The 19,803-nt window shown below is 41.1% G+C and overlaps 1 protein-coding gene across 1 annotated transcript in view; it reads right to left on the minus strand.

Moving 5' to 3' along the window:
* LOC126210168 (mitochondrial 2-oxodicarboxylate carrier) overlaps positions 1 to 19,803 on the minus strand; it is a 99,344-nt gene that overhangs the window by 70,281 nt on the left and 9,260 nt on the right. The gene's annotated exons all lie outside the window — the stretch shown is intronic.

Below are 19,803 nucleotides of genomic sequence, written 5' to 3' on the forward strand. Positions count from 1 at the left end.
CGCGAGGGCCTTTGTTCAGCTCCAGACAATGGCCTTTCAGCATTCACCGCCGCCCAGCTTCCAGCAACATGTCTCCAGCACTCCTGCCGTCGTAGTGGACATGCCGCAAGAATCTTCGGAATCCTTCAGCCAGAACATGCAGTGGAATTCATCGAGTGCTGCCAGTATCTTCCAACCGCCAACAGTCGTGGACTCTGGCTTTGTTAGCCTGGACCTTCCCACGTGTTCTCCACAGAGTGTTGTTCGGAACATTCTTACTCCTGCGTCGAACACACAATTCAATACAGTTCGTGGCGTCGAGCGAGGTTTTGCTACTTTGGAAAATCTAGTAGAAAATTCAAACTCGAATCAGTTCCCACCACGTGTGTATCCTTCTGCGCCGGCTAGTCAACAGGTATTCAATGCTCGCCAAACAGCAAATATCACACCGAGTGTGCATCCTAGTGGACTTGTGTGGGATCCTTGTGTTGCTTCTAATCAAGTCAACAATTCTGTGCTGGACAGTAATTACTCTGACATCTACAACCAGCCCCACCACTCACGGTCGAGTGAATACTGTGTGCATAACGGACATTCACCGGTGTACTTAAGCACTTGTGGCTTCTCTCCGAGCTACCACGTCAATGAGAATGCACATTTTGACTACGATCCTCATGCCGTTCGAGCATCCACCGCTTCTCAGCCGCCCCGCCGGCGTCAAGTGAATTTCACGATTCCCGCATTACGGGACGCCAATAATTCGGACTCGTAATCTTCTGCATGCTCTACTTCCGTCCGAAGTAATAGGCGCACCTCCGCAGTGACTGCAGTGCCAAATCTGCCGAAATTACCAGACTTCAAACCTGCTCACCCTGAGTTCTGGTTTCACCTGGTTGAGCAAACATTCAATGTCTGTGCCTTGGACGACGACGCACGCTTCGCCTGCCTCATGAACCATCTTCACGACCACGTCGATTTAATTTACGATATGGTCAAAGCACCCCCCCTAGCAGGGAAGTATGCTGTGGTGAAACAGACGATACTGGAGCGCGTCTCAAAAACCAGGAGAGAAAATGTGCGACAGCTCATCTATGAAGAGCGTCTCGGCGACAGGTCTCCGTCCCAGCTGTGGCGGTGCATCCGTCTTCTCGTCGATGAGCAAGTTATGCCTGATGACACGCTCGCAGAAATCTGGACTGAAAAGCTGCCTTTGCCTGTCCAGACTGCAATCTCTGCGTATGAAGATAGGCCAGTAAATGAACGTTTACGCGCCGCCGACAGAGCATACTCCGCCAGGCAACGTGAGCTCCGTGCACTGCATTCTGGACGTGACCGCACTAAGACGCTTTCTGACGCCACGCCCTTGTCTGGTGCTGCTAATAACAAGTTTGTTAAACTAGCCGCCCTGCCTGCACCTTCAACTCCCCGCAACGACAGTGCATCGGCCTCTGTGGAAGACTCTGGGGCACATACTCCGTCACCTAGCAACTATCCACAGGAGCACAGGCCCGCCCACCCTTACTGTTTCTTCCGCGCGAGATTCGGGGAGCAAGCTCGCAAATGCCAGTCACCGTGTTCTTACCCAAACTCCAACCGCAGGTAGGCTACGGTGCCACCTCCTGTGATGTAAACAACAGGCACCATCCCACGTTGCACTCCATTTCGGACAATAACAGTACGTGTGGTCGAGTCTATGTTTGCGATTTACGATCAGATGTCTGTTTTCTGGTAGACACTGGTGCAGACGTCTCTTTGCTGCCAATTCGTCTAGCAACCAATAAAGTGCAACCACACAAAACAGTACTTCGTGCAGTGAACTTGTCTACCCTACAGTGTTCGGGTTCCACTTTGTATACAGTGAAACTTTCGCCCGAGTGCAAGCTGGAGTAGACGTTTCTAGTGTCAGCAATTGAAGAACCTATTCTCGGAATTTATTTGCTCAAGCACTATCAGTTGTCACTAGATTTTGTGCAAAATACTGTGTTTTACCCCTCCCTTAACAAACATATTCCTTTCGCTTCGCTGAGTGACAGTTCGGCTAACACCAAACATGTGTGCTGTGCTAAGAAGTGTGTAAACCTATCCTTGGAGCTGCAATCTTGGACAAACAAGTGGCTAGTGGAGTGCGCCAAGTCTTCGAAGTTGCGGATGGAATGTAAGAAAATGCTGCTGCATCTCCGCGACATACACCACGAGCTGGCCTCCACACAACAACGCCTCGCGGCACTACAAGCAGACGACTCGTCGGCTACAGACAAGGTCAGTCCGTGCCAATCTGGTGTTCCCGTGCCCGTGCACGTTAACGACAATGTTGTGAACTCTGTAAAATGTCAGCTCCCCCTTTTGTAATGATAGGGTATGCCCGAGTGCTCATGCTCCTTGCGTTCCGAATGGACAATTAACTTGCCAATCTCGTGGCAATGAACTACGGCCATCTGCTGTCCGGCCACGCCCACTCATGCCTACAGCGCTCATAGCGGCACGGCCCGCTACCAAGAACCAGTGTACCAACCTCGCACATGTTAACACGTGTGCGGCCTTTACGCAGCCTATGAGCGGGTGGCACACCTGTACTTCCGTGCCCTCAGCGCCACAGCTTGGCCCGTCCGCCACTGCCTGCTCCACTTCACGGACATCTGACTGTCGTGCCACGCCATGTATTGCAGTAGTCACTAATGGCACAGTTCATCGGTTACGTCTAACCGATGGGCCGCCCATATCGCAACGCCCACGCCGCCTCAAGCCGGAATTTATGAAAATTGCAAAAGAACAATTGGACGATCTGTTACAAAATGGAATAATTGAACCTTCTTCCGGTTGCTGGGCTAGTCCTATCCTGTTTGACCAAAAGAAAGACGGTACTTGGCGTATGGTTGGAGACTATAGGCGTTTAAATGCCCGCACCATCATTGATAAATATCCGGTTCCACACATCGCAGACTTCAATCATGCGCTCGCAGGTGCAAAGTACTTCTCTGTTTTGGACTGTAAGCACGCATTTCATCAGATTCCTATGGCTCCGGAGGACATTGAAAAGACTGCCATAACCACTCCCTTCGGGCTGTTCCAATACAAATTTATGCCGTTTGGGTTGAAAAACGCCCCCCAAACGTGGCAGCGTTTCATCAATCAAACTTTATCCCATCTAGACTTTTGTTTTGTATACATGGACGACATATTGGTTTTTGCTTCTACTTTAGAACAGAGTGAGGAGCGTGTTCAAGTCGTGACGGATATTTTAGCAGCCACTGGTATTGAACTGAACAATAAAAAGACTCAATTGCACCAGTCATCCGTCACATTCCTAAGTTATGTTGTGTCATCGGACGGTCTGACACCACCACAGGACAAGATCAAGCCTGTTCTCGAGATGCTATACCCTCAGACCTATAGGGAATTACGCAGGTTCATCAGAACAGTTAATTATTACCAGAAACATTTGCCAGCCGCTTCTGCGGTGCAGGCTCCTCTCACAGATGCTCTCACTGGCCCACAAACTTCTGGCACCCGCCAGGTACCATGGACACCAGACATGGACAAGGCATTTAATGAACTCAAACAGCTGTTGGGCTCCGCTGTCACTATTGCTCACCCACGGGTGGACGCCACAATGTTTATCACTACTGACGCTAGTGACAATGCTATCGGCCCAGTACTGAGTCAGACATACAACGATGTTACGACCCCCCTGAAGTTTTTCTCAAAAAAGCTAAACAACGCGCAGAAGAAATACTCAGCATTCGACAGAGAATTACTTGCAGTTTACGAGGCCATAAGACACTTCAGAACTGATGTTGAGGGACGAGATTTCTATGTGCTCACTGATCACAAGCTGTTGGTTCCTGCCATAAAAAACCCTGCGGCTGATCCACCCCCACGACGCTTTCGTCACATCGATTACATCTTGCAATTTACAAATGACATTTGCTACATCCGAGGAGCGGACAATGTGTTCGCTGATTTTCTCTCGCGTGTTGGTGCTGTCACAACCTTAATTGACTTAACGGACCTACCTCGGTTGCAATCGGCAGACCCCGATACCATGCAGTTAATTTCAGACCACAGCTCCTCTCTCCAACCGGTACGCTCTACTTTCCCTGGCATATCTGACTTAGTGTGGTGTGATGAATCGACTGGTACGTTGCGGCCATTCATTCCTAAGCCCCTTCAACGCCAGGTCTTTGACAAACTACACACATTAGCACACTCCGGTGTCAAAGCTTCCACCCGTCTGGTAACTGAACGGTTTGTCTGGAGAGACATGCGCCGCGACTGTCAGTCGTGGGCAAGGGCATGCATGGTGTGTCAACAGAACAAAGTTTCCAGGCACACTTCTCCACCCCTTGGCTGTTTTGCCCAACCGCCAGGCCGGTTTCACCATTTTCATGTCAACCTCGTAGGCCCTTTGCCCCTCTCCGAGTGTTTCCGTTACTTGTTTACAGCTATTGACAGGATGACTCGGTGGGCTGAGGCTGTGCCTATTCCGAACATTACCTCCGAGACAGTAAGTCGAGCATTCTTAGATTCATGGATCTCTAGATTTGGCTCACCTGTTTACCTCACCACTGACCAGGGGCGACAATTCGAGTCTTCAGTTTTCTCTGACTTATGTAAAATGTGTGGTATTGTCAAAATTCATACTTCTGCATACCACCCCCAAAGCAATGGGTTTGTCGAGTGATGGCATCGCACCTTAAAGTCTGCCCTGCATTGCCATGACTCACTATGGACAGAGGCACTGCCCTTCGTGCTCCTTGGCCTCCGTGCGACTTTCAAGGAAGACCTCAAGGGTTCCGTAGCCGAGTTTGTGTATGGCAAACCTCTGGTTTTGCCTGGAGAATTAGTCACTCCGACCCCACTTCCACGGCCCTCTGAACTCCCTTCACTTCTCGAGCAGGTGCGCTTGCACTGCAGCAAAATTCAGCCGCCACCTCCGGCTGCTCATACACCTCCGCGCGTGTACGTACCGCGCACGCTAGACTCTTGTGAGTACGTGTTTCTCAGAGACGACTCAGTCAAAGCCCCGCTTCAGTTGCCATACACAGGTCCCTACAAGGTCGTCAAATGCTCTGAGAATAACATGGATCTCCTCATAAAAGACTCTGTAATGACGGTCTCACTCAACCGAGTGAAACCAGCTTTCATTGAGCCTCAGGTGAACCTCCCTGATTCTGCCCCTATTTCTCCCACTCCTGCTTCGAGCGGCCATCCATCTTCCCACACCATGCATTCGGGTATTGATTCTCCACAGCGTGCTTCTCTGCCGAGCACTGCTCCTTCTCCGCGTTCATCTAATTCGAGTGGCCAATCTTTTCGGGGCTTCACTCCTCACAGCCCTCGCAGTCGAACTGCCAACCACTCGGATTCTACCATTGTGTTGCCATCTTCGTGTGACAGCTCTTTGTCACGCCATTCAATCCACGCTGGCTCCTCGTTGCCTTCGGTCACGCTCCCTCGTCTGTCAGCTGATCGCCCGAGGTTGTCTCCTGCGCAGTCCAGTCCACCTGCCACCCCCCTCTCAGCAGATGCTTCCCCCTGCCATGGCTTTCCCACACCTCCCTGCCTCCCTACCATTGCTCGTACAGGTGCCATCCAAGAATTCACAACACATGTGCACCCTGATGACATACATAAATTATCTGTTGTCGTAGATGGCGATACGGTGTGTGTGGTACTCGCGTGTGACAATACTGAGGGAGGAAGTGCAGAATCTCGTGTGGTGCGCCGCTTTAAATTGAGCAGAAGTGCTGCGTGTGGCAATTTGCGTGCCTTTGTTAGGCCTTCTGGCAAGGTGATTCTCCGTTTGCCGGCTGACGAAGTGCTACACCTCCACTCCAGGACCGGGATGTCATCTTCAGCCACCGGCGTCGCTTGCTGACTTCACCGTCGAAGTACCGGGTTTCACCCCCCCCCGGTCTCCTACCAGTCGACCGCTTCCGCCTGACGCAGAAGAACTGTGCGTTACCTCTTCCTAACTTCTCACCCCCCCCCCCCCAATTCATAGGGACGTACTCCATACTGGGTGGGGGGGGGGGGGGGGGGGCTATGTGGCGTAGAGCGCCATAAATATCGATATTTGTTCTGTGCGCAAGTGTGCTATCTTTGAGGAGAGGGCTTTGGGGCAGGATGTTGGACGCTAACGGCAGTTAGCCTCTGGACTTGTATCTGTGTAGAAGCTAAGTGAGAATAAATCTGTATATGAGAGAATTCTAGTTGTTTACCTACAACTATACCATATTCCCTCAAGTGGTTCAAAAACTGTAATGTTTGTTAATGATGGAAGCACACTAATCAAGGGCCCAAATTAAACTTTACCAGACACAAATCAGCTGGCAGCTGAACGGGGCTACAAGTGGTTCATAGATAACAGCTTGTATCTTAATCTCACAAAGACATACTCAATTTCAGAAAAGCAAAAATTATCTGCTAGCATTAGAAGTACACATGAGTGGCCATATACTAAATAAAACATGGTGCGCAAACTTTCTTGGGATCCAACTGCTTAGCAAATTAAAACTGAGCCAAAAGACAGGTAGACTAATCAAGAAGTTCAGCTCAGGATGTTTTTCTCTTAGAGGTATCTTGCACTGTATTGACCTAAAGCCAAGTCTGTTCACTTATTTTACACTCCACACTATCTTACTGAATTACCTCCTTGGGCAATGAATGCACAAAAAAATAAAAATAAAATAAAATAAAATAAAAAAAATTCAGCAGTAACATGCAGTAAGAATATTGTGTAAAGTAGATACGAAACATCTTGCAGCAACCTTCTTATGGAGTTTGGAACTCCAATTCTCACTTCCCAGAACATTTACTTCTGACTGGTATTTTATGCTGATGATAGAAAACAGTTTGAGCAAGAATATGACTGCCACAATCGCAATACAAGATACAAAAATAATTTTCATACACTTGGCTCCTTGTCTAGAGTTCAGAGGATTGTTATATATTCTGCTGCAAAGGTCTTATAAAGGTTATCTATATAAAGCAGAGTGTATGTGCGTATGTTCAGGATCTCCTCCCAAATGCCTTGATTGATTTCAACCAAATTTGGCACAAAAACAGCAGGCCTCATGAGTATTAGCACTGTAGGGTTTATAATCTCCTAGCCCCAATAGGAGCAGAGACAGGGCAAAAACATGTTTCTTTCAGCCCCTGGAATATGGGCTGTCCTGCAGAACAGACATGTTGTTTAGGAACAGTATCATCATGCCAAATCAACCAGCTATGCAGGGCAGCCTACGTGCCAGGGGCAAAAAATGGTTTTCCAGGCACCAATAGATGAGCTGTCCTAAATGACAGGCATGTTGTGGTGGTGTATTGGCCTATTTCATCGACCTGCTTTGCATGGCAGCCTGTATGTCAGGGGCAAATGAATGATTTTCAAGCCCCTGATGTGTAGCCTGCTGTGCATGACAAGCATGTTGTGGGAGTAGTATCAGTGTGCCTTAGTGAACTGTATTCCAGGGGATATGTATGCTGGCACACATGGCTAAAGAGAGGCAGCAGCAGGAGGGGATGGTCAGAGGGAGGGAGGAGGAAGACATGGTGGTGGAGAAAATGGACAAAGAGAGGGGGAGGAGAAGATAAAGAGACAGAGAGAGTGAGGAGGTGGAGATAGACAGATAAGCGAGGGGAAGAAGTGGTGGACACAGAGTGGGGGAGGAGGAGGTGTATTCTATGTATGTGTCACAATATCATCAAAGGGAAAGTTGCCACTCACCATATAATGGAGATGCTGGGTTGCAGATAGGCACAACAAAAAGACTGTCACAATACAAGCATTCAGCCAACAAGGCCTTTGTTGAAAAAAGACAACAGTGTGGATTCAGCTGCAGTCATTTATTTGTGAGTTGTGTGTGTGTGTGTGATCTGTTTTCGACAAAGGCCTTGTTGGCTGAAAGCTTATAGCCTATTGTGACAGTTTTTTTGTTGTGCCTATCTGCGACTCAGCATCTCCACTATATGGTGAATGGCAACTTCCCTTTTCATAATACTGTTACTTTCTATCCTGGATTTTCCATTGTTCAATTCACATGTCTACATCTATCTACATCTACATGGATACTCTGCAAATCCCATTTAAGTGCCTAGCAGAGGGTTCATCGAACCACTTTCACAATTCTCTATTATTCCAATCTCGTATAGTGCGCGGAAAGAATGAACACCTACATCTTTCCGTACAAGCTCTGATTTCCCTTATTTTATCATGGTGATCATTCCTCCCTATGTAGTTCGGTGTCAACAAAATATTTTCGCATTCGGAGGAGAAACATGGTGATTAGAATTTCGTGAGAAGATTCCGTCGCAACGAAAAACACCTTTCTTTTGATGATATCCAGCCCAAATCCTGTATCGTTTCTGTAACACTCTCTCCCATATTTTGTGATAATACAAAACGTGCTACCTTTCTTTGAAATTTTTCGATGTACTCTGTCAATTCTCTCTGGTAAGGATCCTACACAGCACAACAGTATTCTAAAAGAGGACGGACAAGCGTAGTGTAGGCAGTCTCCTTAGTAGGTCTGTTACATTTTCTAAGTGTCCTGCCAATAAAATGCAGTCTTTGGTTAGCCTTCCCCACAACATTTTCTATGTGTTCCTTCCAATTTAAGTTATTCATAATTGTAACACCTAGGTATTTAGTTGAATTTATGGCTTTTAGATTAGACTGATTTATTGTGTAACTGAAGTTTAACGAGTTCCTTTTAGCACTCATGTGGATGACCTCACACTTTTTGTTATTAAGGGTCAACTGCCACTTTTTGCACCATTCAGATATTTTTTCTAAATCATTTTGCAGTTTATTTTGATCTTCTGATGACTTTATTAGTCGATAAACAACAGCATCATATGTATCAAATGCAGGTATGTAAAGCCATGAGAAAAAGGCTAGTAAACATATAAAAGATACAACCGAGTGATGATTACTGGCACAGCAACATGAAGCCTAAAGTATTGGCTCAAGGTGTATGAAATCTTAATGAACAGTCTTTGTGTGATGATGACCTTAGTCACTCACTATGAAATGATTTTTCAAAATCAGACTTTACAAAGATGAAACAAAGGATCAATTTTTTTTGTTGAATCAATGGAAAGATTAAACCATTGGTATATTGCTTCTAGAAACATGACATTCAGAGGAAACATTCTTTGTGTGACACAGACACCTGATAAGAAAGAAATTTTGGAAATTCAGTCCCTGTTGTTGTTTGTTGTGGTCTTTAGTCCAAAGACTGGTTTGGTGCAGCTCTCAATAATAGTCTATCCTGTGTGCAATCCTCTTCATCACTGAATGACTACTGCAATCTACATCCATTTGAATCAGCTTACCATATTCATCCCTTCATCTTGTCGTACAATTTTTACCCCCCTCCCTATACTTCCTTCCAGTACCAAACAGGCAATTCCTTGATGCCTCAGACTGTTTTGATTTGATTTGATTTTTTATTGGTCCAGTTTTATTGTACAGCACAAATTGTACAATTGATGTTGGACAGGTCAAAGATAAGTTATAATAATACCTAGTATTAGCAAAATATTAGGCAAATTAAAAATATGTACCTATTACAATTAATTTTGTTATGTATTCAGAAATTCTCTGACAGAATAGAAACAGTGCTTTATTAGAAATGTCTTTAGTTTAGCTGTAAATATTGAATGAGTAGCATTTTTTATTTCATCTGTTATCGTATTGTGTAGTATTATACCAATGTTAATTATGCTCCTCTGATAGGTGGTTGTTCTGTGATATTTTTGATGTGTATTTGATTTCCCTCTGGTACTATAGTTGTGTACATTTTTATTCTGTAGCAGTTTACCTGTTTTCAGGAGGTAGTCCCTAGTGAACAAGATAGTTTAATAAATGAATAAACTTGGAACATTTAGAACACCAAGCTCAGTAAAATGGTATTTACAGGACTCCATCTTCTTAAGGCCACAAATTATTCTTAGAGCTCTTTTTTGCATTCTAAAAACCTTTACACTGTGAGTTGAGTATCCCCAGAAAACGATCCTATATCTGACTAGTGAGTGGAACTGTGCATAGCATGCCTGCAGTACTTTTGTTTTGCTTATAATTCTTAGGCCATAGCACACAGATGATAGTTTTCTAGACAAGTTATTTATATGTGTGTCCCACTTTAAGTCTTGCTGAACCCATAGACCCAAAAAATCTTTTTACACTTACATTTTCTAGGGGATCATTTTTTAATTGTGCTTGAATAGACATTTGATTAGTTGGAGGAATTAAATAAAAATCGACACACACAGTTTTATCAGTGTTTATAATGAGTTTGTTTTTTGTGAACCACTCAGAAAGTCTTTTCATAGAACTTTCTGCTGTGGACTGTAAAGTTTCTGGACTAGATGCAGTGAGCAATATGCTGGTGTCATCGGCAAACAGGACAGTTTTTGTGAGACTCATATATTCAACTAAGTCATCTGAATAAATCAAGAAGAGTAGTGGACCTAAGATTGAGCCCTGTGGTACGCCATATTTTATTGGTAATTTTCTAGAAAGAAAGGAGTTGTTTCTTGTTTTATTCATTTTGTTGAATTCATACTGAAGTGATACTTACTGCTTGCAGTTTTTTAGGTATGAACACAACCAGCTATGTGCTACACCTTTTACTCCTTGTCTTTCTAATTTCCCGAGCAGGATGTTATGGTCCAGGATGTCAAAAGCTTTTGATAGAGCTAGAAAAATACCAGCAAGTAATGTCATACATTTCTTTTCTCTCCAGTTTGATTCAGTGTTTCCTCATTAGTTAGCTGACCTACTCAACTAATTTTCAGCATTTTCTTTTTTTCTTTTCAAAAAGACTTCTTAACACTTAAGTTTATGTTCCATGTTGTCAAATTACTCTTTTTCAAAAATTCTTTCCTTGCTATAGCCAGTCAGCATTTTACATCCTCTCAATTTTGGCCATCCTAGTGTCTCATGTCCTAATCTAATCTCTCAGCACTGCTTGATTTACTTCAACTACATTTCGTTACTCTCATTTTGATTTTGTTGATGCTCATAACTTCTTTTAAAGGCAATGTTCATTCCAGTCAACAGCTCTTCCAAGTTCTTTGCTGTCTCTGATAGAATTATAATGTCATCAGCAAACTTCAAAATTTTTATTTCTTCTCTCTGAGCTTTAATTTCTTGTCTAAATATTTCTTTTGTTTCCTTTACTGCTTGCCCAATGTACAGATAGAATAACACTGGGGATAAGCTACAATCATGTCTCACTCTCTTCTCAAGTACTGTTTTCCTCTTAAGTTCTTCAACACTTATAACAGTTAATTTTTGTAAACATGATTGGAAAAACAGTGACCTAAAAGAAATATTTTTGTGTTCAAGAGTGCTTTAATTTTAAAAAATCTTATATCTGTTGTCCAGTTTCTGTATGAGCCACATATAACTTTCTCTTCCCTGTATTTTATTCCTGCTACCCTCAGAGCTACAAAGAGTGTGTTCCAGTCAACATTGCCAAAAGCATCGTCTAAGTCTACAAATGGTATAACCAGTGGTTTGCCTTTCCTTGATCTGTATTCCAAGTGAAGTGCTAGGATCAGTATTGCCTCACGTGTTCCTACATTTGTCTGGACTCAAACTGATCTTCCCTGAGGTCAGATTCTACAAGATTTCCATTCTTCTGTAAATAACTCTTGTCAGTATTTAAACCATAACTTATTAAACTGGAGGTTTGGTAGTAGTCACACATGCCAGCATCTGCCTTCTTTGAAATTAATATATTCTACCTGAAGTCAGATGGTATTTTGCCTATCTCTTACAGGGTAGTCCAAGATTCAGGGATATGAGTACTTGCTCAATAGGAGAGATGTGTTTCACAGTAGCAAAGACAAACAAGTGCTCAGAGCTCTTAAGGTATGCGTTTTAGAGCCCATGTTTACTAGACTGTTTTGCTTTGAATGGCCATCCCTCTCATGTTCCGGAATATTGATCGTTCCTCCCAGGACACCTGGAATATGTTGCAGGCAAAACAGGTTTGTCATGGCTGGCTCTGACAAAGATCTCGATAATTTTGCACAAATGTTGGTCTATGCCAGGGGACTTGTTCCTACTTAGGTCTGTAGCACTTAATCAGATTCTTCTCGCAGTATCATATCCCCCATCTCATCTTCTTCTACTGTCTCTTCTCTTGCTACAATACTGTCTAAAGTTTCATGCCCTTATATAGAAACTCTTCTTCCAAGTTTTCTGCTTTCCTCCTTTTCTGAGTACTTGCTTGCTTTCTGGTCTCTTCATATTCATACAGTTGCTTCTCTTTCCTCTGAAGGTCTCTTAATTCTTCATATAAGCTTTAGCTATCTTTCCCCTAATTATACATGCTTCCACAGCCTTGCATTTGTCCTCTATCCATTCCTGTTTAGCCATTTTGCTCTTCCTGCTGATCTCAGTTTTCACACATCTGTATTCTGTTCTACCTGCTTCATTTTTGTATTTTTTCCTTTCATTAATTAAATCCCTAATGTGGTGAAATGGTAGTTAGAAAGTTGCTAATCTACCAACAGCAAAAAGAGAGGATATGCAAAAATAACTATCAATTTCCTCTCTCCTTCCCCAAGAAAGTATCGCCTGCCATACATAATAAATGTTTTCTCAAAATTTCAAGTTTCTAAGGCCAAAGCAAGGTCCTACCTAAACATAAATTATCCAGTTGGGAATCCCTATCAATTCAAAATAAAATTACGAAAATACCTTAGTTGATACATCTTATACATATATATGCTCAATATTTAACAACTGAAAATTCCTGTTAGTTACATGGTGAGTAGCAATGTTCATTGTAAAGCAGCATGGAAAGTAGCACTGTCTTGTAAACAGGTCTCTGTTTCTGAGATTTGCTTGTCTTTTGTTGATGTTCCATATCCCTGACGTTCCTCTTCCTTGGTGGGATCTATGGAACATGATGAACGAATGAATAAATCATTTGCCCCCTCCCAGTCTTCTTTCTTTGACCTCTTGTCTGCTCACTATCCCTTCTATATACAATTTACTATAGATTCTTTTCTCATAAAATGTTCCAAGAAATTGCGTTTTGTTTCCTTTCTTGTAGCAACCTGTTGTCAATCTTTTACCATAATGTAATATTCCTCTCTGACTGGGTGCAGTTTTTAGTTAACTGTAAAATATCTGCTCATAATACCATAAAATACAAGTAACTTTCATACCATTTTTCAAATGAATTTTCCCAGATCTTATTGTAAAAGAAAAGATGGAAGAGGACCAATAATGTCCTGTACAATACTATTTGTTGTTAGTATTTACTTTTCTTCGTTCACCAATTTTCATGCCACATAATTTATATCTTTCCTCATTCATTTTCTCTCTTTCTACCAAGAGACACATCTTATGAAATTTTTGAAATGCCTCTATTTATGCCTTTGTGGTTTTTATGTTACGGTTCTGCATTAAGCTTTAATTCTTACAAAACATGTCACTAATCTATTCCACAACACCTTGTCAAAGAAGCTACAGAAAATTTATTTTTTTCTATAATAGCTTTTTTTAACTTTGTGGCATTCTGCTTCATTGCTACCAAGCAAAAGTGGAATGCAATGCTCACAAATGTCAAGGCTATAAAAGAAGGATATTTTGACATGGAACAGGTGACAGCTGTCAAAATAGAGGAATTGTTCTTGGCTGCTTTCCTCAGTTGTTCATGCTTCCTCAGATATGAAGAGTATGTCTGAATACCAGAGATACCTAAAAGATTGTTAACAAAGATACAATCTAAAATTAATGTTCAATAAGTTATAACATATTTTATTAAGCCACAGTATTCTTGTGTTCTATATGTTCCAGATTCTACAATTATTTAGGGAGTTATCTCAATGTCGTTCTTTTGTAGCTATAGAGGCTTTCAGTGCAGCAAACTGTTCTCCTGTTCAGCATCAATGATCTGTGACAGTACCATTAGGATCAAATGTCCCTTTTACCTGAGACATGTCACACTTTAAACTTAGTAACAATCAATCTCAATTTTGGATGTGACATATTAATCTGACAGGTTGAAGGGAATTCACAAGAAATGCTGATTTCCAGCTATAAAGGATTTGAAAAATATTTTTCTTATTCACTTACTCAACATTGTTTTATCTAAATAAAGGACTGTTGAAATTTGGAAAAGTACATAAAATTACGGGCTTACCGAGAGACAATATGAAATTTGCCGTATAGAAGGGACAGTTGCATGAAAATGAGACAGAAGCAAAAAAGTGAGTAAACTGTTTATTATTTTAATAGTAATTGCCATAAATGTTAATACACTTATCCCACTGTGAGACAAGAAGGTCAGTGCTCTCACAGAAAAATTTTTGTGGTTGCCTATGAAACCAAGATTGTACCCAGGTATGTACTGCTTCATCTGAAGCAAATCAATGGCCACAAATGTCTTTCTTCAGGGCTCCAAAAGTACGGAAGTCACATGGGGAGGGATCGTGGTTGTTTAGAGAATGTGTAAGGGCTTCACAGCAAAATGTCTGCAGCATACTTGAAACAACATCACAACATGTGGGCCCCTCCTATAACATTTGCAAGTTGTGGAAATAAATACTGTGGGCACCCATCTGTATGAGCCCAGATTTCTGGAAGTTGAGCACTGTGGTCATTAGATGAGATAAATGTTGGAGAAACTAGCATGTTCCTTCACTCATTCTGGAATATGGGCTCACTGTTTAGAGCAAGGCTCCCTGCTATGCACAATGTCGTGTAATGTTTACCACAGCAGTTCACTGAGCAATTCCATGACACTCTCATTCTGGCTAAAGAAATCTGTGACAAATCATGCAGCTCTTCTTTCAATCACTTTTCTCTCTATTGCTTTAACCCAGTTCAGCAAGAGTCCAACACTGATAAAAAAAAAAAACGTGTTCTAAATTAAGCAACCTCTTTCATATGTGAATTAGGATAATAGGATGTACTTGAACTAAATTGAGTAAAGTAGAGAGAAAGAGATTTGAAAATGAGACCTCAAAAGCAGGAGATGAGTTTTTTTTATTTATTAACTGATGGTGATCAAAATAGAGAGGATAAAAAATGAAGGCTGGCAAGAACAAGGAAATCCTTTCTGAAAAAGAGTAATTCATTAAAAGTCCAATACAAATTTGAGTGTTAGGGAGTCTTTTCTGATTATTTGTCTGGAGTGTAACCTTGTAAAGAAAGAAACATGAACAACAAGCAGTTCACATGACAAGAGAATAGAAGCTTTCGAAATGTTGTGATGCAGAAGAACACTGAAGATCAGGTATTGAATCAAATTAGGGAAAAAGGAAACTAATGGTACAAATTGACTAAAAGAGGGTATCAGTCAACAGGCCAAATCCTGAGGCATCAAGAACTCATCAATTTAGTAATGTAGGGAACTAAGGAACATTAAAAGTACAGAGGAATGTTGAGGCAAAAATCCAGTAAGCAGGTTCAAATCGATGTAGATTGCAGTAGTAATGTAAAGATGAAGAGGTCTCCACAGGATAGATTATTGTAGAGAGCTGTATCAAATCAGTATTCAGAATGAAGACCACAACAACAAGAATCTTCCAATAAATTTGAGTCAGCCATCTGGCTTTATCATGATTAAATTTATGTAGTTCTGCTTTAAATCATATTGGACAGAAACTTCGAGACTCTTGAAATTGTGACTGATTCCAGTGATAGATCCTTGATTGTACAGGCAAGCAATGTCAGACCCTTTCATGTATTTATGCACATTGCATGACATTTATTTAGGGTGATGGTCAGCTGCCAATCTCGGCACCAGGCACTGATTACCTACAAGTCTCCCTACATCTCATGCAAGTTTCTATCCCTGTCAGCTCCATGTAAACTAATATATCATTTGTGAACATCCTCAAAAGGTTAAAAATGTCAGCTTTCAGTTAATTTATATTGTATTGTCAACAGCAGCAGTATTATCGCATTGCACTACACAAGAGGGCCGGTAATGTTCTCCATGCAATTGGCAGACCTTCCTTGGATTGCCACAGGGTATGGCGGAATTCATCACTCAGAATCATTTGTTTTCAGTTATCCACTGAGCATTGGTGTCACTCTTTACACCACCTCAAGCAATGCTTACTAGTGATGGCAGCCATGTGGCTTAGGAGTAGCTACTCAATCGTTGTACCTCATTCTTTATTACTCCCTACACACAGTCATTGTACTACATGGACTCCTGGTAGCACTTTGGAATTTACAAATGATTCCTTCCACTGATTTTGTGTGATGTTTCACAACCTCCTACCACAATGCTCAATGGTCCTTATTCATCAGTAGATGATATCTACTGGGCCTCAGTTTAGCTGTAGTTGTTCCTTTGTGTTTCCACTTCAGTCACATCACCAACAGTTGACTTGAGAAGCTTTTTAATGGCTGAAATGTCCCTGATGGATCTGTTACTCAGGTGAGAGCCGATGACTAGGCCATGTTCAAAGTCACTGAGGTCTCCTGACCAAGCCATTCTGCTCTCACTGCCTCTCTACCAACAACACATTACTTCCCATTCCTTTTGTATGGTGGGTCTGACTCTCATGACATTTAGTAGCGAATTCCACATCACATAGGAGTGTAGGGATCCTTTTGATCAGATAGTGTATGCGGATGGGAGAAAGATAGGAAGTTAAAGGAAGGAAGTTAAAGGACCAGGTCCTAAAAGCAAATTCTGTTAAATATGTTTCCAAAATGTCAGTTCCCTGACTACACACACGAAGAAAATTTGTGCTGTACAGTTAATACTCCAAACAGCTGTACTCGCAGGTGTTCGTTATGCTGAATATATGTTGGCCAATAGTTTTACAGAAAGTGATTATGAGAGTCAATTAGTTGTTGAATCTTGCAAGAAAATAATGTAGTTTTGTCATATACATCAAATGCTAATATTATATAATTTATGGTTTTTTATCCCATTTTTCTGTTGTTGCCTTCATTCAGAAAGACTGATTTAATGCAACTCTCCTTGCCAGTCTGTCCTGTGTAGCCCTGCTCATCTGTGCTCAGCTACTGCAACCACATCAATTTGAGCTTCCTTACTGTAGTCAAACCTTGGACCCCTCTACAACTTTAGCCCCTCACACTTCCTTCAATCACCAAACTTGATGCATGAGGATGTATCCCATCAACCGATCCCATCTTTTAGTCAAGTTTTGCCATAAAATTTGTTTTCTCCCTCATTCATTTCAATACCTCCTCATTAGTTATCTGATGTACGTATTACATCCTCATCAGTGTTCTTTAGCACCACATTCAAAAGCTTCTATTCTCTTCTTGTCTGAACTTTTATCATCCATTTTTTAATTCTGCACAATGGCACACTCCAGACAAATACCTTTGCAAAAAGAGTTTCCAACGTTTTAAATTATACTGAATGTTAAAAAATTCTGTTTTTCAGAAATTTTCCTACTTAATTAACAATGCTCATCTACTGCTTTTAGTGTCCCATTTTTCAATCTGATTCGTTCAGCATCATTTGATTTGATTCAGCTACATCCATTACCCTTGTTTTACTTTTATTGATGTTCATCTTATAAACTCTTTTCAAGACAGTGTCCACACCATTCAATATGTTCTTCAAAGTAGTTTGCTGCCGCTAACAGAATTATGTCGTCATCAAAAAACCTCAAAATTTTAATTTCTTCGCCCTGAACTGTAATTCCCTTTCCAAATGCCTCCTTTGTGTCCTTTGCTGCTCATGCAATGTACAGACTGAATAAAATTTGGGGTTAGGCTACAACCTCTCCCATTCCCTTCTCAACCATTGCTTTCCTTTAACTTCATTCAACAGCTACAACTGCAGTCTGGTTTGTGTGCAACCTCCAGATAACTTGACACTTCCTGTATTTTATCCCTGCTATCTATAGCATTTTAAAAAGAGTATTCCAGTCAACATAGTAAAAAGCTTTCTTCAAATCTACAAATGCTATAATTCTGTTCTCGTATACTGTATGGATTTCTTCTTCTTCTTAGTTTCACCCTCTTTGGAGTATGGTGAATCAATCATTTCTTTGTTTGTTGTTCCTCCCTGTGAGCTCAATATTTCTTCATTATCTCTGACCTTTGTACCTCCTCTTCTAAGATGGTGGGTTTCGATTTTATTTTAAATTTGTCTTGGAACCTTGTATTGTGTTCTATAGTACTTACCTGAGCTGTTCTATTGAATAATTAATTTTCTGTAATTTTTAATTTTCTTAGCTTTGTAGAAGAAATAAAAGATTCATTTACCTCATCTATGAGAGTCCATTCTGAGGAGATGTCCACAAATATTTAGTCTCGTTTTTGTATAGTACCTGAGGATTTTCCAATTTTTTTCTATTGTCTCATTCTTGGTGTATAATATTTCATTACCCTGCCAATTTTCTCCTATGATCTTTCTTAAAAATTTTCTTTCTTTTATTTCTAATTGTTCTATGTGGCCTATGCTATTTGTGGTTGGGGTTTCTGCTACATACTGCTTCTGGCTCGATTACCGTTTTGTAAAGCTTAATTCTGGACCTTTATAAAAGGGATTTCTTATAAGTTGGAAGGCTAATTCAAGTCTGTTTTTCCTGGATTTAATTACCGTGCTTTCTGTTACATTCCAACTAATCCATTCCCCCAGATATTTAAATTCTTTTACTATTTCGTGGAATTTTAGGTATTTATTTGGGTGTTTGTTGTTTGCATGATTTTAGCGTTTTCAAAGGAAATTTAAGACCTTTTTTACCTGCTTGTTTCTCTAGTTTGAGTATTTGTTCCTTTGCTTCCTCCTTTGTTACAGCAAACATGGCAAGATCAGCAAAGGCAATGCAGTTGAGTTTGAGATTCTTATTTTTGCAACCCAGTCTTTTTCCACACTTTATAGTTTTGTTCCATTCTATGATTAGCTTTTTAAGTGCACAATTAAAGCCCATCCCCTTGTATTACTCCTGTTTTTATTTGAGATAGGTCCGACACTTCATCCATGAATTCAACTTTTGAAAACATATTTGTAATAGTGGCTTTTTTCTTCTTCTTTCATTTCACCCTCTTTGTGCTGCACTGGATCAATCTTTTATTGTGCTTTGTTCTTTTCTTAGGGCCCAGTATTTCTTCGTTCTTTCTGATCTTCTTTTCCTCTCTTCTTCCGAGATGAAGGGTTTGGACTTTTGTGTAGATTTGTCTTGGAACCTTATGTTTTCATCTTTAGTAATTAATTTAGCTGTTCAATCAATAAGTGAATTTTCTGAAATCTTTAATTCTACTAGGTGTTTCTCAGTTTCTTCAAACCAGTTGGGTTTCATTTTGCGCTTACGGAAAAGGTCAAAGATTTGCTTAGTTCATCTGTTGGAATTCATTCTGAGAAGATGACCACAAAAATTTATTCTCCTTTTTCGCATAGTATCTGAAAGTTTTTCAATTTTCCTGTAGAGCGTTTCATTTTTGATGTATACAGTCTTACTGTCTTGAAATTTTGGCCCTATGATTTTTCTTAAAATCTTTCTTACCTTCAGCTCGTTTCTCCATTTGGCCTTTTAAATTCATGTTTAGTGTTTCTGCTGCATACAGTGCTTCTGGCTTAATTACTGTTTTGTTGTATGTATTTTTTGTTAGTTGGAAGGGCAATTCAAGTTTATTTTTTCTGGATTCTATTGCTTTGCTTTAACCAGCATTCCAACTAATCCATTCTCCGGGATATTTGAAATCTTTTACTATTTCAATCTTCTGTTCTTGAACTTTGAGGTATTTACATGAGTGCTTGATGTTTGTCAATATCTTCACTTTTTCAAAGGAGATGTGAAGACCTATTTTAGGTGCTTGTTTCTTTAGCAGCTTTAATTATGTTAGTTGTTTTCTGA

The sequence above is a fragment of the Schistocerca nitens genome, chromosome 10 (assembly GCF_023898315.1).
Source record: "Schistocerca nitens isolate TAMUIC-IGC-003100 chromosome 10, iqSchNite1.1, whole genome shotgun sequence".
Taxonomy (NCBI): Eukaryota; Metazoa; Arthropoda; class Insecta; order Orthoptera; family Acrididae; genus Schistocerca; species Schistocerca nitens.